This window comes from Panthera onca, chromosome E3, assembly GCF_046562875.1.
Source record: "Panthera onca isolate mPanOnc1 chromosome E3, mPanOnc1 haplotype 2, whole genome shotgun sequence".
Classification (NCBI taxonomy): domain Eukaryota; kingdom Metazoa; phylum Chordata; class Mammalia; order Carnivora; family Felidae; genus Panthera; species Panthera onca.
In genome coordinates, this window is record NC_138354.1 from 30,717,015 (window position 1) to 30,739,534 (window position 22,520).

A 22,520-nucleotide genomic window follows, 5' to 3' on the forward strand; every position below is an offset into this window, starting at 1 on the left:
GTTCTTATAAGACACTCTTTGTATTTAGGGTCCATTTTGATCCAGTATGATCTCATCTCAATCCTTAATTACTTTAATTACATCTGAAAAGACTTTATTTCCAAATAAGGTCATATCTTGAGATTCTGGGTGCTCCTGAATTTTGGTGAGGAGGGTCATTATTTAGTCCACTATACCCCCTCACCTGAAAACTCTACTCTTCCTGCTGGATGCCCTCTCATCCTTCATTCTGTGAGTGTAGCATCCTTTCTACATGACTCATCCACTCACAGATAAGAATTCCCCAGAATCATCCTTACTCTCTTGAGCAGTACCCCTTTCAGTTAATGGTGGTTGAGTCAGAAGGTGGTTCAGCTTTATTTATTTATTTATTTATTTAGTTAGTTAGTTAGTTAGTTAGTTAGTTATAGGGGGAGGGATAGAGAGAGAGGGAGAGTGAGAATCCCAAGGAGGCTCCCTGCTGTCAGTGCAGAGCCTGAAGCAGAGCTGGATCCTATGAATGGTGAGATCATGACCTGACCTGAAATCAAGAGTTGGATGCTTAGCCAACTGAGCCATCCCGACACACCTGGTCCAGTTATTAACAACTGTGCAAAGGAAATGCTGTCCCTGAAGACCCAAACAAGAAACTATCCAAATTTCCATCAAACAGAGAACACGTAAGCAAGCTGTGATACATCCGTACAATGGAGTCCTCCTCAGCAATCCGAAGGATCAAACAACTGTTACATGCAACCACATCAATGACTTTCAGAAGCGTTATACTGACAGAGGGAAGATATACACAAAAGAGGACACAAGGTAGAATTTCATTCATATGCAAATTTAGAGAAAGTAAAGCTACACTACAGTGATACAAAACAGAAAGTGATTGCTTCCTGGGGTGGGGTCGGAGACATATCAACTGGGAAGAGTCATGAAGAAACTTCTGGAATGATGGATGTATTCTATAAGCTGAATATAATGATGCTTACTCAGGTGTGTTTATCCAAACTCATTAAACTTCATTTCCGTGGGTGCATATTACTGTATATAAATTTCATCTTCAATAAACATTAAAAAAAACTAAAAGAATGAGGGAACATGAGGCGACATTAGGAGTGTCCTCTGTAAGGGATGTACTGTGTGCATATATGTATATCTGTGTGTTTATAACTGGATATTGAGTTGAGGAAAAGACACCAATGTGTTGAAAGTTGCACTAAAACTCCTAAGGGTCCTGCCAGCTCTAATGTTACATGACACCCCAACATCAAAAGGATATGTTGGTTGATGAGACGTGTCCTGTCTCCTGACTTGCAAGTTGACATCAAAGATCCTCAGAGAGTGTTAGAACTCACATTCAGAGCAGGCTACTTGAGTGATCACCCTTCAGCCATCAAAGTTCTCGCTTTGCAGTTAACTCATTGAAGCCATTTTCTTTCTCAATATGAATCAACAGCCTTTTCTTATCGTCCCTGTACACATTTTAAATCCAACAGCATCTTTTAATCCAAGAAAGATTGTGTTATGAAAGTTTTGTGTGGAGCTGTGATTGCCATCCTTGGAACTGAAGATGCAATCAAAGGAGAGAATGGATGCCTTATAATTCAATGAATGGATGTGCTTCTGTGGTAATTTCCTCGGTAATTACTTGTGTAAACTGTGTGTTTCTGTAATTGAAACTCGACAGTGTGGGGTAATTCATCAAAATCTATAATTTATGGTAGCTTTTCCATCGTGTTTCTGGGATTCTCTGCTTGTCCTCATTAGGATGTTATCCCCTCACCACTACTTGAGTCCATCATAACCATTTAGACAAAGAAGCAAAACACACATTGCGTTTGGGAAAAAGGTTCTGATGGGCCAGATGGAAGTTTAAAATCCATTTTCCAAAGGACACAATTGTTACTGTTGTTTGCAATATGTATTTTTTGACAGGCTCTAAGATGTGATTTATGAAATGGTTTTGAAGAGATTGTCTACATCAACTGTCTAGATAATAACACCATTTTTCTCTCATGGTCACCAAGTATTCTGAGTGTCTCACGTTCCTTCACAAAAGTCTGAAGAGGGAGGCAGGGACTGAGGCATACCTTTTGTTAGTAGAGGGCATCTGAGCTTTCAGAAGGAAGCTGTGTCTCCTGTCCTGTGAATTGCCATGGGACAATGGGAAGGGGCAGCTATGGGAGTCCCATTCCAGGCCCATACTCAAGCCACACCAGCAAATACCCAGGAGCTGTCTGTGGTGCTGACAACCACTTTCCTCTCCAGTAGATCACAGATATCAAGCCTTGTGCTGTGTTTAAAGGACCCTAAACTCAAAGAAAGTTGAAAGAAACTTTAGAGAAATTTCCATAATCTCACATATTTTAAAGCAAAATATTTGTGTTTCATCGTCAGAATGAAGTGCAGAAAAGGGGGAAAATGTAGAAAACATTTTCTCCTTCCACCACCAAAAAATAATGTACTGTTAGTATTTTGACACAGTTGCTTCTAGTGTATTTTCTCTGCATTGTTGCAGTGTCACTTGATATAATTTTATATAGCATGTATAATCTCTTCATGGCATTCAAAATAATAAAAAATATAACTTTAAGTTGTTTTTCATGATTTCTAAGGTATAACTTAACAGCAGAATTCAGCCAGTTTAGTGCACCATTGCTGAATTTTGCAAATGGGTACCACCACCATAATCAAGCTATAGAACAGCCCCATTGCTACCAAAATTTCCCTCATCAACCTTTTAAGTCAGCCTGTCTCTCCACTGTAGCCACTGATGTATTTTTCTGTTCCTCTAGAAAACATTATTTTAATGACTGCTTAATATTACGAGTAGATATGCCATGTTTTTCTGAATGATTTTGTTCTTTAAAACATTTAGTTGATTTTTTTTTATTATAAGTGATGCTATGATGAACACTTTTTGTGCACACAACTCTTTCAGGATTTTAAATAATTTCCTTACTATGGAATTGCAGAAATGAGATTGATGCATGAGAGATTATGAAAGCTTTTAAGTCTGACTCTAGATCCAGACACCAAAACAATACCCTTGATACTGAAAATCCAGAGGGACTGTTTATAAGAGCTTTGTAATAGAAAGGAGAGAATGTGGAGTAGGTCAACACTGGTGTTGGATACCAGCGATTCTGATCATGCCACTCTTTTTTTCTTTGAAAAATTTTTTAATGCCTTGTTTTATTTTTGAGAGAGAGAAAGCGAGAGAGAAGGAGGGGCAAAGAGAGAGGGAGAGACAGAGCTTGAAGCAGGTTCCAGGATCCACACTGTCAGCACAGAGTTCAACCTGGGACTCGAACCCACTAACTGTGAGATCATGACCTGAGCCAAAGTCGGATGCTTAACTGACTGAGCCACCCAGGCGCCCCTGATCATGCCACTCTTGTATTTAGTCTTCATTAACTTATTCATGACCTCAGAAAAAAAAAATGACATTCGTTTTTTGGCATTCAAGGTCTTTTATCATCTGCCCTTTGCCTATCTCTGCTGCCAGATCCTGACTTCTATGTATATCTAGATGTATGATATTCTGTAAATACACCTACTACTGTGAGTCTCTCGAATGTGCCACCTTCTTGCATGATTCCTGTTTTTGAAATGTTTTCCTTCCTTTCCAAGAAACCTCCTTTTTCCTCTAATGTCCCCCTTTTATCTGGCTTTTTAAACCACTCTCTGTGCTAAAATGGGATAGGTGCTCTTGCTCTGTGCTCCTACAGTCACTTCTGCTTATCTCTGTGTTAGGACTCATTCATTCATCTACTCAACAATCATATATTGAGAGTCTACAATGTTCTGGGTTCTGCAGACATGGAAGTAAATGAGAAATACAAAATCCCTGCCAAGTGGGAAATGACATCCTTATGTGGGTGGAGGTGATATTGGAGCAGAGACCTGAGCTATGAAAGAAGCAGCCCCAGGGATATGTAGATAAAAAAAGCTTGAGGCAGATGGCAAAACAAATGCAAAGACCCTGAGGAGTGAATGTGGTTGGCTTTTTTGGGGAGCAGTAAAAAGGCTATGTGGCTGGAGTCTGGTGAGGAAGAAGGAAGTTGTCGGAAATAAGGTTGGAGAGAAAGGTAGGTCCAGGTCATTTAAGGCATTGTGGGTTGTGGCACAGAGTATGGCTTTTATTGCAAATATGATGAAGCAATTAGAGCTTTTTTATTAGGAGAGCACTAAGGTAGGAGTTTTGTTTTAAGGACATCGTTCTGACTTCTGGGTGAAAAAGGGAAAATAATGGAAGAAAAGCTACCCAGTAGGAAGACATGGCAGTCACATAGGCATGAAACACTGGTGGCTTAGGCCAATGGCCAGCATACTTTTTTTTTGTAATGGGCCAAGTGGTAAATATTTTCGGTTTTGTGGGCCAAATGGTTCCTTTCACAACCATACAATTCTGTCATTATAGTATGAAAACAGCCATAGACAATACACACATGAATAAGGGTAGTTGTTTTCTAATAAAACTTTATTTATGAAAACAAGATGGTGGGCTGGATTTGGGCCAAGGGCCATAGTTTGTTAACCCCTGTCTTATACTAATTATGATGACAGTAGTGATAAATGATTGGATTAAGCATGCATTCTGGATATGGAGTAGATTTTCTCAGACAAATCAAAGTCGTGCTTTTGACCAAAGGGATTTAAGATGCTCCTTAGATGTCTACATGAAGAGTTTGAATCCACAGTTGGAGAGGTGGGTAAAGTGTAGAGTACTGTGGAAAGATTGGCTAGCAATATTAGTTGTGGGATTGTCAACATACAGGTGCCATTTAAAATAATAAGAATGGATGTGGCCATCCAGGGGAAGAGTTTAGACAGGGAAGAGAAGAGAGGAGAGGAGAAGGGAGGAAGGAAAGATGAGTTTAACAATTGAGCCTTGGAGCATTTCAGCATTTAGAAACTGGCATATGAGGAAGATCCAGCAAAAGAGACTGAAGAGGAGCTTCCAGACAAGAAGAGGATGGTATCTTCAGATTCAGATGATATTTTAAGGAGGATGAGTGGCCAACTGTGTTGAAGATGCTGCAGACTCTTGTAAGAGAAGGATCGAGAACTGATGGCTAATTTTGGCAACAGGGAGGTTATAGGCAATGTTGGTAAATGAAATGAGTTAGATAAAAGTCAGATGGGTGCAGTTAGAATAAGCCTGGAAGGTGGAGTAATTTGGTGTAAACAGGAAAGGGAAATGGCATGGGGGTTGGGAGATGTGGTGGCAAGAGAAGTGTTCTTAAGAATGACAGTTGCTACAGTGGTACTGTATGCTTATGGGAATGATCAACAAATTGGGAATTGAGAGAATTAATGGCGGGGAGAGAAATGGCAACTGAAGCAGTCAAGTCTATGCAGAAGAAAGAGCCATAGGCTGTCCATTCAGCCTAACATGCAAGTCAGGATTAGTCTGTACAGATGCTTGTAAGTTGGGTGGGGGGGAATGGGACAATGAAGACGTTCTTTGGAATGCTTACAGTTTGTCAGTGAAAGAAGAGAAAAATCGTCCATTTGCCAAGGATGGGAGAAGAGGCATTGAGGGTTGGGGAAAAGTTTTCCTCCTGGAAAACTAAAGAGGCCAACTTTCCAGGGAAACACAGTAAGATTTTGTCATAGGACTGTGGCCATTAGGGTAAAATGAGGTCGGTGAGATGCGTGTGTGTTTCTCCAATCATACTGAGCTGCTAGGTTGCAGGCACAGAAGAGGCAAAGTACCGGTTTAACCTGGGCTTGGCTTCGCTAAGGAAGCAAAAGAGAGGGCAGAGGAGGGAGAAGAGTTAAGGGTGTCCCCAAGTGATATGGTTTAGTGTCTGACCATGCACACAAACTGTGTGAAGAAGAAAGTGAGACCAGAAAAAAGATAATCAGTAATGAGATGGTGATGGAGAACCATGGAGTAGAGTCCTCCGTGGTGGAGGATTATTGGATTAGAGGGTCCCACAAGGGGTGAGCTGGAAGGGTAAGAAGGTGTGCTTAGAAAATATATTCCTTAAATTAGAGGTCTTAGCTCTGGTGCATTCAGAATTCTAGGGTGCATCCATAGAGATGTGTAGCTGAGGTGAGGAAGAAGATTTATGGAGGTAGGGTGGCCAAGAACCCAAGAAACTAGTTCCTGGGATGGATAACTGGGTGGGTAATTTGAGTGGGTATTGGAATCACAAGGAAAGGTAACAGGAATAATGGTGGACAGGAAGACAGTGATGCAGGTGCTAAAATCTTCAGCAGGTGAGAATAACCATGAGGTCAGCTGAAGACTAAAAAGAAGGGGCTCTGAGGGTCAAGGTTTGGTGTGAACTTCAAAAGAGCTGAAATTTCAGAAGGAGAACAAATGTCTGGGAAACAGCCATGTGTAGCAAGAATGCTTTCTCACCTTTTGACATGTGAGAAAAAAAAATTATCAATCTCAGGGGCACTTGGGTGGCTCAGTCGGTTAAGTGTCCACATCTTGATTTTGGCTTGAGCCATGATATCATGGTTCGTGAGTTCGAGCCCCGGGTTGGGCTCTGTGCTGTCAGCTTGGGATTCTCTCTCTGACCCTCCCCTTCTCATGTAATCTCTCTCTCCCCCCCCCTCAAAATAAATAAATAAATATTTTTTAAAAAGTGATCGATCTCAAAGGGCAGTCATATTTTGGCCAGCATATGTATATCGTATTACTCTTTTATGTTGACAAGAAAACTGAGGCTCAGTGAGATTAGGCAACTTGCCTAAGGCCATAAGGCAGCTTGAACTTGAGCCCACATCTGCCTATTCCAGAACCTGTGCTCTGGCTTGGTGCCATTTGTGAATCTGAATATCACACTGTCTTTCATTTTGGCAGGTGTTACCCTCCTGCCCTGACCGCATAGCTTGCTCCCTCTAAGGTTGCTCCCTGAGGTTACTCAGAAAGTTCTTGGCATTTGAAGCCTTGTCCAGGGCTGAGCTTGACTGAGAATCCTTGAATGTTATCCTCGGGGTTAATGACCTGTATAGGGAATTCACCCTTGACTTTTCCTCCCTTCCAGATTCTATTCAGAGCAGGGACAAGTTGGTAATGACAGCTGGTTTTCATTCTCTTGGTGCTGACAGGAAGATAATGAGTCAAATTGGCCTTGGTTATGAAATGAAGCCCTGGAAGGGAATTATCATCAGACTCCTTGGTGGGGAGAGCAGAGAAAGGGATTTAAATTAAAGCGGTAACTGTCGACTTGGTTGGCATTCAGACAGTCTCTTTAAGTCTTTCTTCCTCTCCATGTCATCATTAAATGAGACAAATCAGGCAACTGGTAAATGGGAGGAAGGTAGGTAGATGCTCAGACCCTGTGATAGTTAATCTGTAATAGTTCTCATTTCAGTTCTGAGCCATGCACTGAACATGAAGCATTCTCTGCGGTCCTCACTGCAATCCTTCAAGGTGGGGGGACTTCCACCTGCCCTTTGTACAGCATGGCAACTGAGTCACAGTCTAATATTACTTGAGGTCTCACATACATCTCTCTGAAATCTTCCCCTTCTCCGTCTCATGATGTTCACTCTCTAGGGACCCTATTCATTTGCCTTGAATTTGTTTTTTTTTTTTTTTTTTTTAGAAGCTGGAAGGAAGAAGGGAGGCCAAATCAGGAGGTGAAATGAAATTTCCTTGTGGTCTTCCTCTCCTCTGTATCATGGACTCTAGTGCGTGGCTGCCTGGGTTAAAATATTGCCTCTGTCACCTACCATCTGTGTGACCTCAGGGAAATCACTTAATCTCTCTGAAACTCATTTTCTCCATCCATAAAATTGGGATCATTATGACATCTATCTCATGATGTTGTCATGAGGATTAAATAATTTAAGTACGTTAATCCCTTAAAAACATGTCTGGCACATAGGAAGTGTTAGCTATTATTTTTCTAGTTGCTGCCGTTGTTTCTATTATTGTTAGCGAGTAATGATGATAATGATCACGTTGGCATCAGTAAGGGCTGATCTTTTGTTCTGCCTATACTGGGATGTCAGGGCTGACTGTGACACATGATTTACGTGGAATATCTTAATTAACTCTCATAGTTTAGGATACTTTTGGAGGCAAGCAACAAATTGCACTTCCAGCTGGCTTAAATTGTAGGTCACTAAGTGCTGTCTGTAACAGGAAACTCAGAAGTATGGCAGGCTTCAACATGGGTTGATTCAAAGGGTGAACAATGATACAAGGATCCAGGCTCTTTCGAGCTTTCTTCTGTGCTTGCCTCAGTGTTGGCTTCACCCATAGGCTGGTCACAAGATGGTTGAAGTTACAGTCTTCATGTCTAGACCAGAAAACAGCCAGGAATGGAAGAGGGGGAGACTGTCCTCAGAAAGGGGAGATTTTTCCCAGAAGTCTCCAGCGATTTGCTCTGGTCTCACATTTTGTCACATGCCCATTCCGAGTCCATCAGGAGAATAGGATTTTCTCCAGAACAACCAGGGCAACTTTGGAGCGAGGCTGAAATCAGCCCTTCAGAAGCATGGAGAAATCATGGTACCTGAAGAAAACCGTCTGTCTGTGAGGAAGAAAGAAAGGGCGATAGATCTGGGTGGGCAAAATTAGGGTCTACTCTATATAGATACTGTTATTCCTCTTGAATATAGAAGGAAACTGAAGGTCTGAAAGGTTAAGTAATTTCACATGGTCATCATTATCAAAAGTGGAACTTGAACTCGATTATGTATGACCCTAAAATATATGTGCTTTAGGGCCACACTAAAGCTTTATGGGGTATGGAGAGGAGGTGTGACCATTTTTATTGAGCATGTCCATGTGCTGGGCACTATGGCGACACTTTATGAGAATCTTACTGAATTCCTTTAGCCAACAGTGAACCAGGCAATTTAGTTCCATTTAACGGGGGTGTGGTAAACTGAGGTTAAAACAGGGGATGAGGCTTACTGCAGGCCACTAGTCTAAGTAAAACAAAACAAAACAAAACAAAACAAAACAAAAAACAAACCCAAAAATTGGATCCATGTCTGTCTGGCTCCAAAGCCCAAACTTTTCCTCTGACCCCAAAATAACTGAATACCATTCTCACATTCTTCTATTATATGGGATTCATATGAAGAAAATCCACACTTTTAATGAGGATCCTGATGAATTTCATTTCAATGACCCAGTTTTTTTTCCAATGTTTCTTTTAGAATCAGGTACTTTCCAAATACATGCCCCAATGAGCTTCTCTCTCTTTTTGCCCTCTGAGCTCTGTGACCTCTTCTTTCCACCTGCTTCACTGCAAACTTGTAGGATAAAATATTTTCATTGGGTGCTCCAATACCCTCTATGATGTTTGGGGCCAGGAGTGTGGGAATGGCCCCCTTGGCTTGCCTCCTCTACTGCCTCAGTTGTGAGGAAGGGGAGAAGTAAGTAGACTGTGATCGCATGAAACCTAGGTCACACTTAGATCTTGGGTGGCAAGCCCTCAGAAGTTTCTGCTCTTTGTTCTCTTAAGATCCCTTTTAGTTTGAAGACAAGGAAAGGAATTCTGGTTAGTTGAGGGGCCAGGAAGTATATTAGTATTTAATTTTAACAATGTCCACATGAAATCTTAGTATCCTTTGTAGAGGTGAAAAATCTGTGGTTTGCAAAGACAAAATAACTACCCAAGATAACACAGGTGAGGGAGGGTCTGACTCTAAATATTTCATTTTTCTCTTGTGCTTCCTGGACTGTAAATTCCTATAGAGGCGTCTGGCAGAGTCCTATACTTCTTTGCATCCTTCTTCTATATCCTATGCATAGTCATATTAATTTAAGTTATTTTGGTTGCAGGTAACAGAAACCCACTCAGACTAGCAGAAGCAAGAAGAAGTAATTTTAAGGATACCGATATATTACAGAGCATAAGAGCAGGCCTATGTCTCAGTAGAAAATGGGAATAATCAGGTCTTAAATGCCAGTTGACTTTCCTTCCATTATATGAGATTCCCTAAATGTTTGCTACCGTCTTCTTGTTCACTGGATAACAGTTTCCTTTAGTTTTACACACACACACACACACACACACACACACACACACACACACACGCACACACACACACACACACAGACTGCTGGTGCCTCTAGTTTACATGTGACTAGATTATTCATGCAGAAGCCCTTTCTTCTCTCTCTCTCTCCCGCCCCCCTCTCCTGCCCCCCTCTCCCTCTCCCTCTCCCTCTCCTGCCCCCCTCTCCCTCTCCCTCTCCTGCCCCCCTCTCCCTCTCCCTCTCCCTCTCCCTCTCCCTCTCCCTCTCCCTCTCCCTCTCCCTCTCCCTCTCCCTCTCCCTCTCCCTCTCCCTCTCCCTCTCCCTCTGCATTTCAACCCATTCTAAATTCTATGCTTTCAGGGAAGGGATTACTTGGCAAGGCTAAGTTTTATATCTAACCTTAGACCAGTCATCTGTACCTAAAGGCTGGGAGTAAAGTTGTAGCAAAATGGTGGCTCCCCTTGTAAATTCACGGGTAAGAGGGAGGGGGATGTGATCTCAGAAAAATGTGAGTGGGTGAGTTTAGAAATTGTAGTTGTACTGTATAGACAACCTAATGGTTATCTTTTACAATAAATATTATAATAGTATATACTCAATGAGAAGATTGAGTAAGTAAAACATGGAGAAGAGTGCCTGTTCAAGTAAAAACTTTATAAATGTGCAGGTCATAGAGTTGGTCACTCAACAGTGTGGATTTATTCCCTGCTTGGAGTCTTGAGGTGAAAACCAGATTGAGTTGCCATTTGGAAAGGAGAAAAAGTCAGTGTCTCAGGGGGACATGAGTAAAAGGCCATGGAGTTTTTAGAACTAAAATTGGTGCACACTTATCTCTAAGGCAGAGGTCCTTTGGCTACAGGGAGGCTCAAAGTATTTGCGCATTTTTTTCTCCTTCACTTAAGATTGTGTTCTTAACCAGGGATGCACGTATGGATTTTCTTTTTTTTCCTGCAGAATTTATCTCAACTACTTTTGCTTTGAAAATCCTGATGCATAGATCCCACCTCCAGGGATTCTAACTCATTTGGTCTGGGGTGGGGCACGTGCCATCATTTTTCAAAAAGCTTCCAAGGTGAGTCTAATGCACACAGAAGGGAGAGCTGCTGATTTAATGTAAGAAGCAGTTGCCTAAGGACCTGAACCTATTCCAAGAAGACACCAAGACCAACACTAAGCCATGTGATCACAGTCAGGCAGTGAAGGTGTCATCTGCCCCAGGCAGACATTGGCAAAGCTCTAAAGTCATGTCTTCTCCAGGAAGGGCTGCGCTGAATCCACTGATGGGCCTCTTCTGGAATAAGACAGGTTTCTGATAATTACAAGAGAAATAACTGAAACTCAGGTGGATCTCGTTAGTGTCAAGAACACTCCTACTGGCTCCAATTTACTCTGCCCTTTTAATTCATCATCTCCCTTTTGAAATGCTATTATAGCATATTAGGAAAAGCACTTGAGACCCAGGGTGATGGGCTAACAGTTTCAAGTGGCCGTTCCTGGTATCCAGCCAGACTTCAAGAATGGAAGGAGAATACACACGTGCTGCATTCGCTCACTCCAGGGAAGGCCACTCCGGTGTCGCCATTTGTTCACTTTCTAGATGGTTCCAACTGCCCGGCCTAGACAAAGTTGATAAGATCACCTTGAATCTATACACTTTGCAACCTACCAACCTCCCTCACAAATGTTTCCGTGTTCCCAGAGGACGATAGCATGAACCAGAGGAGGTATATAAGATGATTTTAAGTGGTACATGGAGATTTTTAATAGTTATCTTAATGCATATTAGGAGAATGTGATTTCACAGATACCATTTCATATAATAAAGTAGATGATTGAGGTTTTTTTTTTTCCTCCCCTTTTCAGTGAGCTGGTTTAAAGGGAAATGTTGATTTCAACTGGTAGGTAGATAGGTAAGAAGTTATGATGTGCTTTGAGGATGATAAAAGTTGGGGGAACACTTAGTTTGAGGCATCACCAACAACCCAGGGTAGATACTTGTCATTTGTTCTGAGCTGCATCTTATGGGGTAAGGAAACTGGAGGCTTTGAGAGCTTAAATGATTCAACGAATTTTTTTTTATAGGCTTATATCCAGGCCAGGCTTCTTTCCACATGTGACTCTTCTACAGAGAGGCAGTGTTTAAGCCATAACCTTTGTTTTTCTAGCAGGTGAGGAAGGGTCTTTCAGAGTCATCTAACCATCCCTCCATTGTACCTTTCCAGGATTAGTGATGCATGTGGCTCTGGATACATAACAGAATGGACTAATTCAGTTGTTCTCTAAGGGTAGTTCTTGGGCCAGCACCTTGAACCAATTAGAAATGCAAATTCTTAGACCCTTTCTAGAACCACTGGGGCAGAAACTTAAGAGATGGTACCCAGAAATCTCAAGCCTGTAGGGTGATTCTGATGTACATGAAAGCTAGGTAACTATACCGTACTTCTCATTTGGGGGTGATTGTCTCCCTCAGGAGACATTTAGCAGGGTCTGGAGACATTTTTGGATGTCCCAGCTGGGGCAGAGGGTGCTGTGGGCATCTAGTGAGTAGAGGTCAGGGTTGCTGCTAAACATCCCGTAATGCCCAGGAAATTCTACCAATGAGGAATTACCTATCCCAAATCATCAATAGTGCTGTGACCGAGAAACTTTACACCTGACTAATCGATCTTGGCCTGATTGTCATCATGGTTAGGCCAATGGAGCTATGCTTGAGAGACCAAAATGTCTTAAAACCATGGCGTACTTTGGCCTCTGGTTGACTAGCCTGACTTCGATTTGCCAACACCCAGGGATCTTCTCTAGGCTTCCCATGGCCTTACTAATGATACCTGAAATGGATATCAAATTGTTGTCAGAGTTGGTGGTGGCATCTAGCCCAAGAAACCAGGGCATCCTGAGCCAACTGTGTGGGGCTTATATTTGGTGCACACTGCCTTGTCTCTCTCAGCACCAGGACTTCAAACTCTCTGCCGGATGCTAAGATTCCAACCCTCCTGCACATCTAGTTCTTTGTTAATGCGGCAGTATAGCGTCATGGTCAACAACACCATTTGGGGAACCGTATTTTAACGTCACTGTTTCTTAGCAGTGTGATGTGAGGCACACTCCTCACTTTCCTGAGCCTCAGTTTCCCCATCTGGAAGAGAAGAGTGACAACAATAGCAGTACTTTCCTCTTAGCATTTTAGGAGGATCAAATTGGACGATGCCTGTCAAACTCTTAGAACAGTCCCAGACCCATAGAAAATGCGGGCCCCCACTGCTAGCTGTAATTATTATGAATATTCTGTACTGCTTCTTTAAGTCTTTCTTCTTTAAAATGGCAAGTCTGCCCCTTCCGTTCTCAGTAGGAATGCCTCATGCTCACCTTTTTGGGCTCATGCCAGCTCTGGTCTCCTCTGTCTCACCTCTAATACGCCCAGCGATGAATTGCATCAAATATACCCTGCTTCTTAGACTTTCCCGTGGCTCTGGAAGTTTGGTGTCATTACCAATGGGGATGGGACGGTCGTCTGGCACTATGCTAGCTGCCCCAAATCTCAAGGAATGCATTTTGAATGATGGGTTATCAGCCTCAGGGAAGATATTTTTCAGGCAAGGGATGGCTTTGCCCCTCATGGGCAGGCTCTTACTGCAGCTTTCATAAGGTCAGCCTAGCCCCAGTTAATACGGCTTTCAAAATAATAAAGGGAAGAATAAAAATGTGTCTGCTTTCATTAACGTCTGACCCTTGCCTGCATATTAGAATACGTATAAATCAGCACCACATAGAAAGATGGCTGGCCTCCAGGTCAAGCTAGGTACAAGGGAGGGGAGTGGGGCTCCTCATTAATGGTCCAGGAAGCAAATGGGGTCAACATCATTAATAGTAGAGCATCTCCAATTTATCTTCAGATGATCAAACTGCTGAGGGAGGGGCCGGTGGGGAAAGCTCTGAACGTATCATTAGGATAAAAACTGTTTAAAGTTCTTTTCCTTCTATGTAGCTTCAGAAATATGCCAAAGGTCTCTCAGGAGGCTCCCAGATCATACCTGATGCTCCAAATTTTCTTTCTGGCTTTGCATCTGAGCATCACAATGGGAAATGTCCTTTTTGTCAAAATGAAAAAAAAAAATGGAGAAACCTCACACCGATACTGATACAGGCCTCTAGCTAACAGCGCCCCCTCATCTCACAGGCAATTATTGGAAAGCAGTTTGAGCAGTTGTCAGATTCCAAGGCTGGGTAAGAAGAGAGTCAGGGGGGTTCAAACATTAGGGAAGTTCCTGTCGGGTTTGTTGCTGTTTCAGGCCTCTGCTTCAGGGCCACAGAGCATTTCCTGGGGTTTGTGTGGGCTTCATGCAAAAATAATAAAGTCAACAGCTAGCCTCCCTCCTTCAGAGGGAGTTATTTCTTGAATGTTTTTTATGAGCTGCCCTAGGAGGAGAGCACTGATGGATGGAGCCTTCCATTTCAAAGGTTTGTTTCGTTTTTCAGGGAGAAGTGATATTTTGGTGATTCATCCCAATAACAGTTGTAGAGAGAAATCTGCTAAAGGTTAAAAGCATTAAACGTAAGGAGCACAAAACAGTTAAATGGCAAACAGTATAATACACTGAGCCCTGTACTGGGCACAAAGATGGTTGTTCTCAACCTTGGTTGTGCATTTGAATTATCCCTGGCATTCAGAAACAATCTAATAAAACACACACACACACACAATTCAGTGGCAAATCCCAGGCTAATTAAACCGGAAACTCTGGGGATTCTCCCAGACATCTTTAGTGTTTAAAGTTCCCCAGGGGGTTTCATTGTGAGCTTAGGGTGGAAAACCACTGTCCTAAACCAACAGAGTTGACAAGGACATAATTTGCTCCCTTGAGAAAGTAAATGGAGACAATCATGTAAATAAATGCATGTGATACAAGATATTAGATGCACTGATGGTAACGCATACAAGGTATGGGCACTGGAGAGAATGGAATGACTACTTTTCCTTGGGAGGATCAGAGAAAACTTCGTGGAAGAGGCGACATCAGTGATTTTGAAGAAGATAGAGGATTTGATCAACTTGGCAGGTGGGGAAGAAGTTGGGGGAAGGGAAGCACAGGTGCCATAAATCCAGGTAGAGGAAAGCCAAGGAGATGTCCAAGATTTCCAGCCCCTATTAGATAAAATAGTTAGTGCAGAATGGTCACACCCAACCTGAAAAACGCTCTTGACTGATAAGAGATCAGTGGCCAGCAAAATTCCCTTTTCTCTTAAGTGGAGGTCATAGAGCTGGAGGTGAGAACTGGAGGGCGGTACATATTCAGAGATGTCCTTCCCAGATGGAGGTGACAGAGAGGACATTGAATGACATCCGACTTTTGGCACTTTTCGTATTTTTTTAAAGTGTTTTTTGTGTTTGGATTTTTTAGCATTTAAAGAACTCCGTGTGACTCCAAACCAAGACACAAGCCCCTTCCCTCTGCCCCTAATCTTTCCTTGGCTCTTCTGCTGAAGAATTTGTCATCATAACAGCGGGCTTTAAGAGTTTTCTCTTCCCTAGGACGTTTGGGTGGCCCCATTGTACCGCATCAATGATGGGGGCATCTCCAGTTGTGTTTATCCACATGTGATAACATGTATCCATGTCTGCTCACTGATCAAGTTCCATAATTTGTTGAGGTAGACATAACCTCAGTGGTTCTGAGGTGGGCAGAAATTCTGGGGTTCTTTTAAGTACCAAGGCCTCACACTAATCTTGCCAAAGTAACCTGGCTGGTATTTGTCAAAGTTGACCCTGTGTTGATGTCTGCCACTAACACTACTCTGGCCTCCCGGGTGCTTCTTGTGCTTGTAGAGATGGCCATCACCATGGCTCCCATGGCCCTGAAGTTTGGGGTCTTCCTCAGTCTGGATGGCATGTCCGTGACCGATATAAATGAGATACTACTATTTCTGAAGCCGTAACAGTGGATGGATGAGTGGGTGGGTGTCATACCTCAGAGAAACAAAGACAGCTAGGGTTCTCGAGGTACAGCTTATGAGGAATTGGCACTTAGTGAAAAGGTTGAAGGCATGATGTGAATTTGGCCAGGGACTTTCATGTTTAGAAACACTGCTTGAAGTCCACACCAGTCAAACCGTATGCCCTTTGCCAGTTGGGTTGTGAACGTGCTTCTCTATCATCTGACTCTCAGCCATTACCAGTTAATGATGGAGGTACCCATGACCATGCTTCAACTAATGCTCCAACCACAATAAATTTTAAAAAATTATTAAGGGTTTACTAGGTCATAAATGGTTCATTCTTTTAAGATATCTTTGATTATTTTCTGCCACTGACACTCCATTTCTTTTGTTCTTAATACTCATCAAATGTTCTACTCACATCTTGATTTGTTCGGGTAATACAGTATTAATTTGAAAAGTTTACAGAGACATTTCTTTTCAACCTTTTTTGTGGTAAATAGTGTCCTTCGGAGAGAGCTTTGGAGTATTACAGAAGAAACGTCCCATCTTGGAAAAGAGAAGTGTGTGGAACAGAAAGCACCATTTTGAGGAGGAAGAAGTAGGTGAAGACCCATTCCTGCTGTTTTGGGTGAGGAAGGAAGGAACAGATTAGCAACACAATGGAGCAGATGGTGAGACCTCTCTGGGCTAAAGTGGAGGGAGGGGAAACCATCAGGATAGGTGAAAATTGAAGAGGGTTTTTCTTTTCTTGTTTCCTATGAGGGGTCAGAGAAGAGAGGGATTTATGAGATGTCCCCTACATCAACATGGGTGGCTACTTCAGAACGTCGTCAGAGTCATGCTGTGGTTAGGGTAGGAATCAGAGACAACATCCTAAGCCTCCCTTCACTCTTGTGGGGGCTGGAAAAAGCCAGAATTTCTTCTGAATTCCTGAGGGATCCAGATGTTAAATCTGAGAATGACTAAGGGAGCTTGCCTTAGGGGTTCCTGCTCCAAAAGCAAATGATCAGTGGTAGGGTGCTGCAGGGTGGGCCACCTGGCCCTGGGGTTGAAAGAGAGTGGAATATGCAGCTTGAGAAGAAACACGGATGGGCCTATCACAGGCCTTGTCTGGGCTGGGAGGACAGAGGCCTCATGGTTAGCAGTCACTGGCTTCCACACTGCCCACTACCAAGCAGGGTGCCCAGAAACCAGGCAGCAAGGGACATCGCCATGGAGACCAGAGGAGCATGGATTCAGTGGATGGGCTTGAGTGGATAGATCCGAGGCCCCTTCCTTCCCTGCTCCCTGATCCCCATTCAATACCCAAAGGAGAGAAAGCATAAAGAGAGGGAGAAGGAAATCAGGAGAGGCTGGCTTACCTTAAGAGATGATTTGAAGTATTGCATCAGACTGAGTAACCTTGCCTAAATTAGATTTGTGTTTTACCCCCACTACTCCTCAGGATGAGGATTTGTGAAGGTTATCGGGTTAATTCAGGAAATATAAATGATACATTTTCTTGGAAATCTGAGTACAATGTGCATACTCACCACCCTACTCTTATTAGTTTCCTGGACCGTTGCAACAAATCACCACAGACTAGGTGGTTCAAAATAGCAGAAATTTATACTCTCATGGTACAGGAGGCCAGAAGTCTGAAATCAAAGTGTCAAGAGGGTTTATTCCTTCTGGAGCCTCTGAGGGACCTTCCGGTGGTTATCAGCCATCCTGGGTGTTTCTTGACATGTAGACGTAGCACTCCAAACTCAGCTCAGGGTTCTGTGTGTGTCTCTGTATCTCTTCATCTTTTCTTGTAAAGATATCAGGTGTTGGATTCAGGGCCCACCCTAATTCATCATGACCTCATCTTAAATAATTTTATGTGAAAAGACCCTCTTTCCAAACATTCTGAGGCTCGGGGAAGACATGATTGTTTGGGGATGCCATTCAGCACACTACAGCAACAGTATTTTTTTTTTATTTTTTTAAGCTTATTTATTTATTTTGAGAGACAGAGCACATGAGTGGGGGAGGAGCCAAAAGGGAGAGACAGAGAGAGAATCCCAAGCCAGCTCTGTGCTGTCAGCACAGAGCCTGATGTGGGGCTTGAACTCATGAACTAAGGGAGTCAAAATCAAGAGTCAGATTCTTAACGAACTGAGCCACCCAGGTGCCCCAGTACTACTTACTTATTTCTCTTTCACTACCTCCCTCTACAAGGACAGTGACCAGGTTGGTTTAATTTACCATATTTGGCCCCTCACACAGAGCATGTTCCTAGCTTATATTTATTCACTTAGTGAAAAAATGGATACACTCAACCAGTTACAACTTTGGCTCCTTCCCTATAATCCTCCCACCCATCCCAGACATACCTCTTTAATCCATCTTGGGGAAGACACTTCCTCTGCCCCCATTACCTGGGACCTGTATTCCCAACTTCCTCCCCTCCCTTGCAGGGGATTTCTCCAGTAATATGGCATCAATCTTATGAGCAATTTTCCCAAATTTGTTCCCTTCTGCTTCTAAATAGAGGGTGGTTACTGAACCTTCATTCTGCCCCCCCTAGCATTTGTCAAGAAGGAGAGGATTCCTGCCTCTGTGCAAACACAGAGCACATTTATTCCTTGCCTTGCATGGCTTGCAGAGGCTCAAGCTCTGTCCACCCTTCCCTGACCCTCCATTAGCTCTGCTGTTTATCTGAGTTGAGGATTAGCCTGGGCAAGACACCTCTTCTGTAGGAGAGAATGTCTCCATGCAGAATTTTGGAGGGCTTTTGATCAGCATGCCATGTAATTAGAAGATAAAATAGGTCACAGGCAACTGCTGGAAAATGAAAAAAAAATAGGTTTTTCAGTAGTCAGAGGCATTGTCCTTCATTTATTGTATGACAGTGGTTACTTCTTATGGGCTATTTTGATGTATGCTTGCAACAAAAGAGATTACCTAGACATCCTTGGTCAGATATTTAGGACCTGCAGACTAAATTCAATTCAGAAGCCAAAAGTGCTCTCAAAAATGTAGTGCCCCCGAGAAATTACATTTTTTCCTATAACAATTACACTCCTACCCCAGATCTACATGTGGTCAAATTAGATCCTTCTCCCATCTCCAACTTTGCCAGTCTGCTCTAAGCCACCTCTCTCTAAAATGCTCCTAACTTGGGGCACCTGGGTGGCTCAGTCGGTTAAGCGTCCCACCTGAGCCCAGGTCATGATCTCACGGTTCATGAGTTCAAGCTTCGTGTCGGGCTCTGTGCTGACATCTCAGAGCCTGGAACCTACTTCAGATTCTCTGTCTCCCTCTCTCTCTGCCCCTCCCCCACTCATGCTCACACTGTCTCTGTCAAAAATAAACAAACTTAAAAAATAAAAACAAATTAAAAAAATTTAAAATTTAAAATGCTCCTACCTTATAAAAAAACAAAATGCTCCTGCTTTTGCTAAACCCAATGGTGAAGCCCAGATCGTGGAGTCACACAGACCCAATTGTACACCATATTGTATGTCTTCAACCAATGCTCTCAGCCTATGCTGCATGTTAGAATTACCTGTATAGCTTCAAATCTCTGATACTCAAGCCTTACCCCAGAACAGTGAAATTACAACCTTTGGGGGTCGGGATCTGGGCATCAGTGTTTCTTAGAATTCCCCAGGCAGTTACAAGGTGCATCCACATGTCAGAACTGCAACCTTGGACAAGTCATTTGTCTTCCTAAGTCATTTTGCTTTTCCGTAAACGGAGGTAATTTCTATTCTCATAGAGTTTTTGTGAGAAGCAAATGGCAATTTGTGAAACACGGCTTAGCACAGTGCCTGGCATTTACTAATCTCTCAGTATATGATAGCTGTTTCTATTTTTAGTCTGGTATTTTTTCTCAAAAGGTTTCTTATGTCTTGTTTCCAAAATAAGATGGTAAATTCTTCTCCAGAGACTTCCTAATACATTTTGTTCCCAATTAACTAATTAAACAAGTGTTTATTATGGTACATTTCTATATGAAATACTATAGGGAGGAGAGTTTAAAATTAGATAAGACAAGGCTACTTACCATCAAAGCTCAACACGTAACAGGGGAAGATGATGTGATGTACATGTCTCTAACACAAAGCGTACCTCAGGCTGAGCTTGTTAATATACATACTCATGAATGCCGTGGACGAGAGCACAGTTGATTGTGGTTGGGGTGCTTGGAAGGCTTCCTAGAGCCTGAACTAACTGGGTTTCATCGACTGAGTAAATCTGAGATGGACATCGCAGCACCAGGCGGACAACATACAGGGAGAAAGAACAGCTTTTGTGAAGACAAAGGGGGTGGAGAACATAGGATGTTTCCCCAGAAAAGCAAGTAATTCAGGTCTCAAGAGTGCATTCTACAAGGGACCACTATGGTGGAAAAGAATACAAGGTAGCCAAGAGGCAATTTATAGATTGATTGCCTGGAAACCCAAAGTAAAGAGTTGGGACTTTTTTTTGGGGGGGGGGAGGGTCTTTACTAGTTGGGGGCACAGGGTATTTGTTGGTAGGATCTTCTTGCTTCTTGGGGTTGAGTTGTACAAATAAAGAACCATCTTGCCTGCAGCATCCCATGAGACCCAACCACATGTGGTCCATTAGAAAGCCTAGCACGAAAGGGTACACGATCCCCCACATGTGTCCAGGGTAGACACTGTCAAAATATGGTCCACTGACCAACAGCATCAACATCTCCTTGGGGCCTTTTAAAAATGCACAATCTTAGACTGTCCCCCAGAGCTAGTAAATGTAAGTCTGAATTTTAGCAAGATTCTCAGGGATTCATATGCACATTAACATTTGAGAAATATGCACATTAAACAGTCGAGAAACATCGGGCTAGGCTCTGTGCACCGTCTTCCCCAGTCTCCATGCATCCAAGCCCTCCTCTTATCACCATAACAACTTGCATCCCGTAATAATCAATAAGGATGTTAGCAGAAAGGACAAAAGAGGCAAGTTAGCAAATATAACCTTTACACCCAATTTAGAAATGTTTTTGTTTCCGGGAGTCTCTTGAGGGGATACCAATTTCTTCTTTTGGGCACACCTCACGTTTTAACATATAATATTGACTTATTAACACTGGAGAAGTTACCAGTAGATGTGGACACTGTGTTGTGGCCAGTGACCTGATTCAGATGCCTACGTGTGTTTTCCAAAGTCCACCAGAAGTGCTAAGGGTGCATAAATCATAATAGTCATATCCTCCTCTGACCGCCTGAAATCTTTTTAAAATTTTTTTCGTTTTTTTAATTCAAATACAGTTCATGTGCATTTATTTTATTTTATTTTTCATGAAGTTTCTAAATTTTAATTCCAGGATAGTTAACATACAGTGTTATATTCGTTTCAGGTGTACAATATAGTGATTCACCAATTCTATACATCATGCCTGAAATCTTGATTGCCAGTAGAGAGTATTTTAAGTTATGCTCTATTAGAAAGAGTTACACAAATAACTTTCCTGAGGTGAAATTAGTATGGGCAATACCGTATATTTTCTTTCCTCTTAGAGATCGATAAGACATGCTAACATAGTTCAGATTCTCTGGTGTCCTATAGGAAATAAGCCCGCTTAATTTACTGTTCCCACTGTGTTCTACCACAGAACACACTTAATAGATGCGTTAATCTCTCATGGAATGCAGTTAGAGAAATTCAGCTCTAGGAGGGAAAGGGATGAACAATATCAGGAGGCATAAAATGAACCACTAGAAATGTGCTATTCATACAGAAACAGAGGCAGAGAGGGAATTGAGCCGAGATAGAATTGAAATCCATTGGCTTCAGACTTCTGTCAGAAAGTACTCAATTTATCCTGATCAATTGCAATTAACTAAACACCTTTTTAAGCCTCTCTAAAGTTCTGAATATGTTGTTGGTAAATGGGGAAAAAAAGTAACCCATTTCACAGGTAGAGCTATATATACCTTCCATGAGAGGGTCAAAGGCTTTGTTGTTACACATACCTGTGACCCTGGGTGAGTTCTCCAGTTGTATAAGACTTTGTTTTCTCATCTCTAAAATGTGGATAATGATATCCACAAAACAGGCTTTTATGAGTGTTATTAGTTTTGATTTACTAACCAATTATATTTTAAGGAAATTTAAATGTAAGAAAAAAATCCTATATATATGTAACAGTGTATATTATATATATATATACACACACACACACACATAGGATTTTTTTCTCACATTTTAAGTGTATGTATGCATATATATGCTGTTATATGTATATATATAATTTTTAAATTTATATGTGTATATGTGTGTATATATACACACACACATATATATATATATATATATATATATATATATATATATATACACACACACACGCACACACATACACACATATATACTGTTACCATTTTTAAGGCTCTGCATTTTTTCATGTAGCCCCAGACTTTTATATGAAGTCAAGCTATTCTCACCAGGTATAGAATTCTGGGTCAACAGGGTGTTTGTTGTTTGTTTGCTTGTTTGTTTTAGTACTTTAAAGATATTGCTTATTGTCTTCCTGTTTGAATTGTTTCTTATGAAAATATTGTTGCTTTCCTCTACTTCTTTGTATGCAATATGCCTTTTTTCTCTAGCTACTTTTATGATTTTCTCTTTAACACCT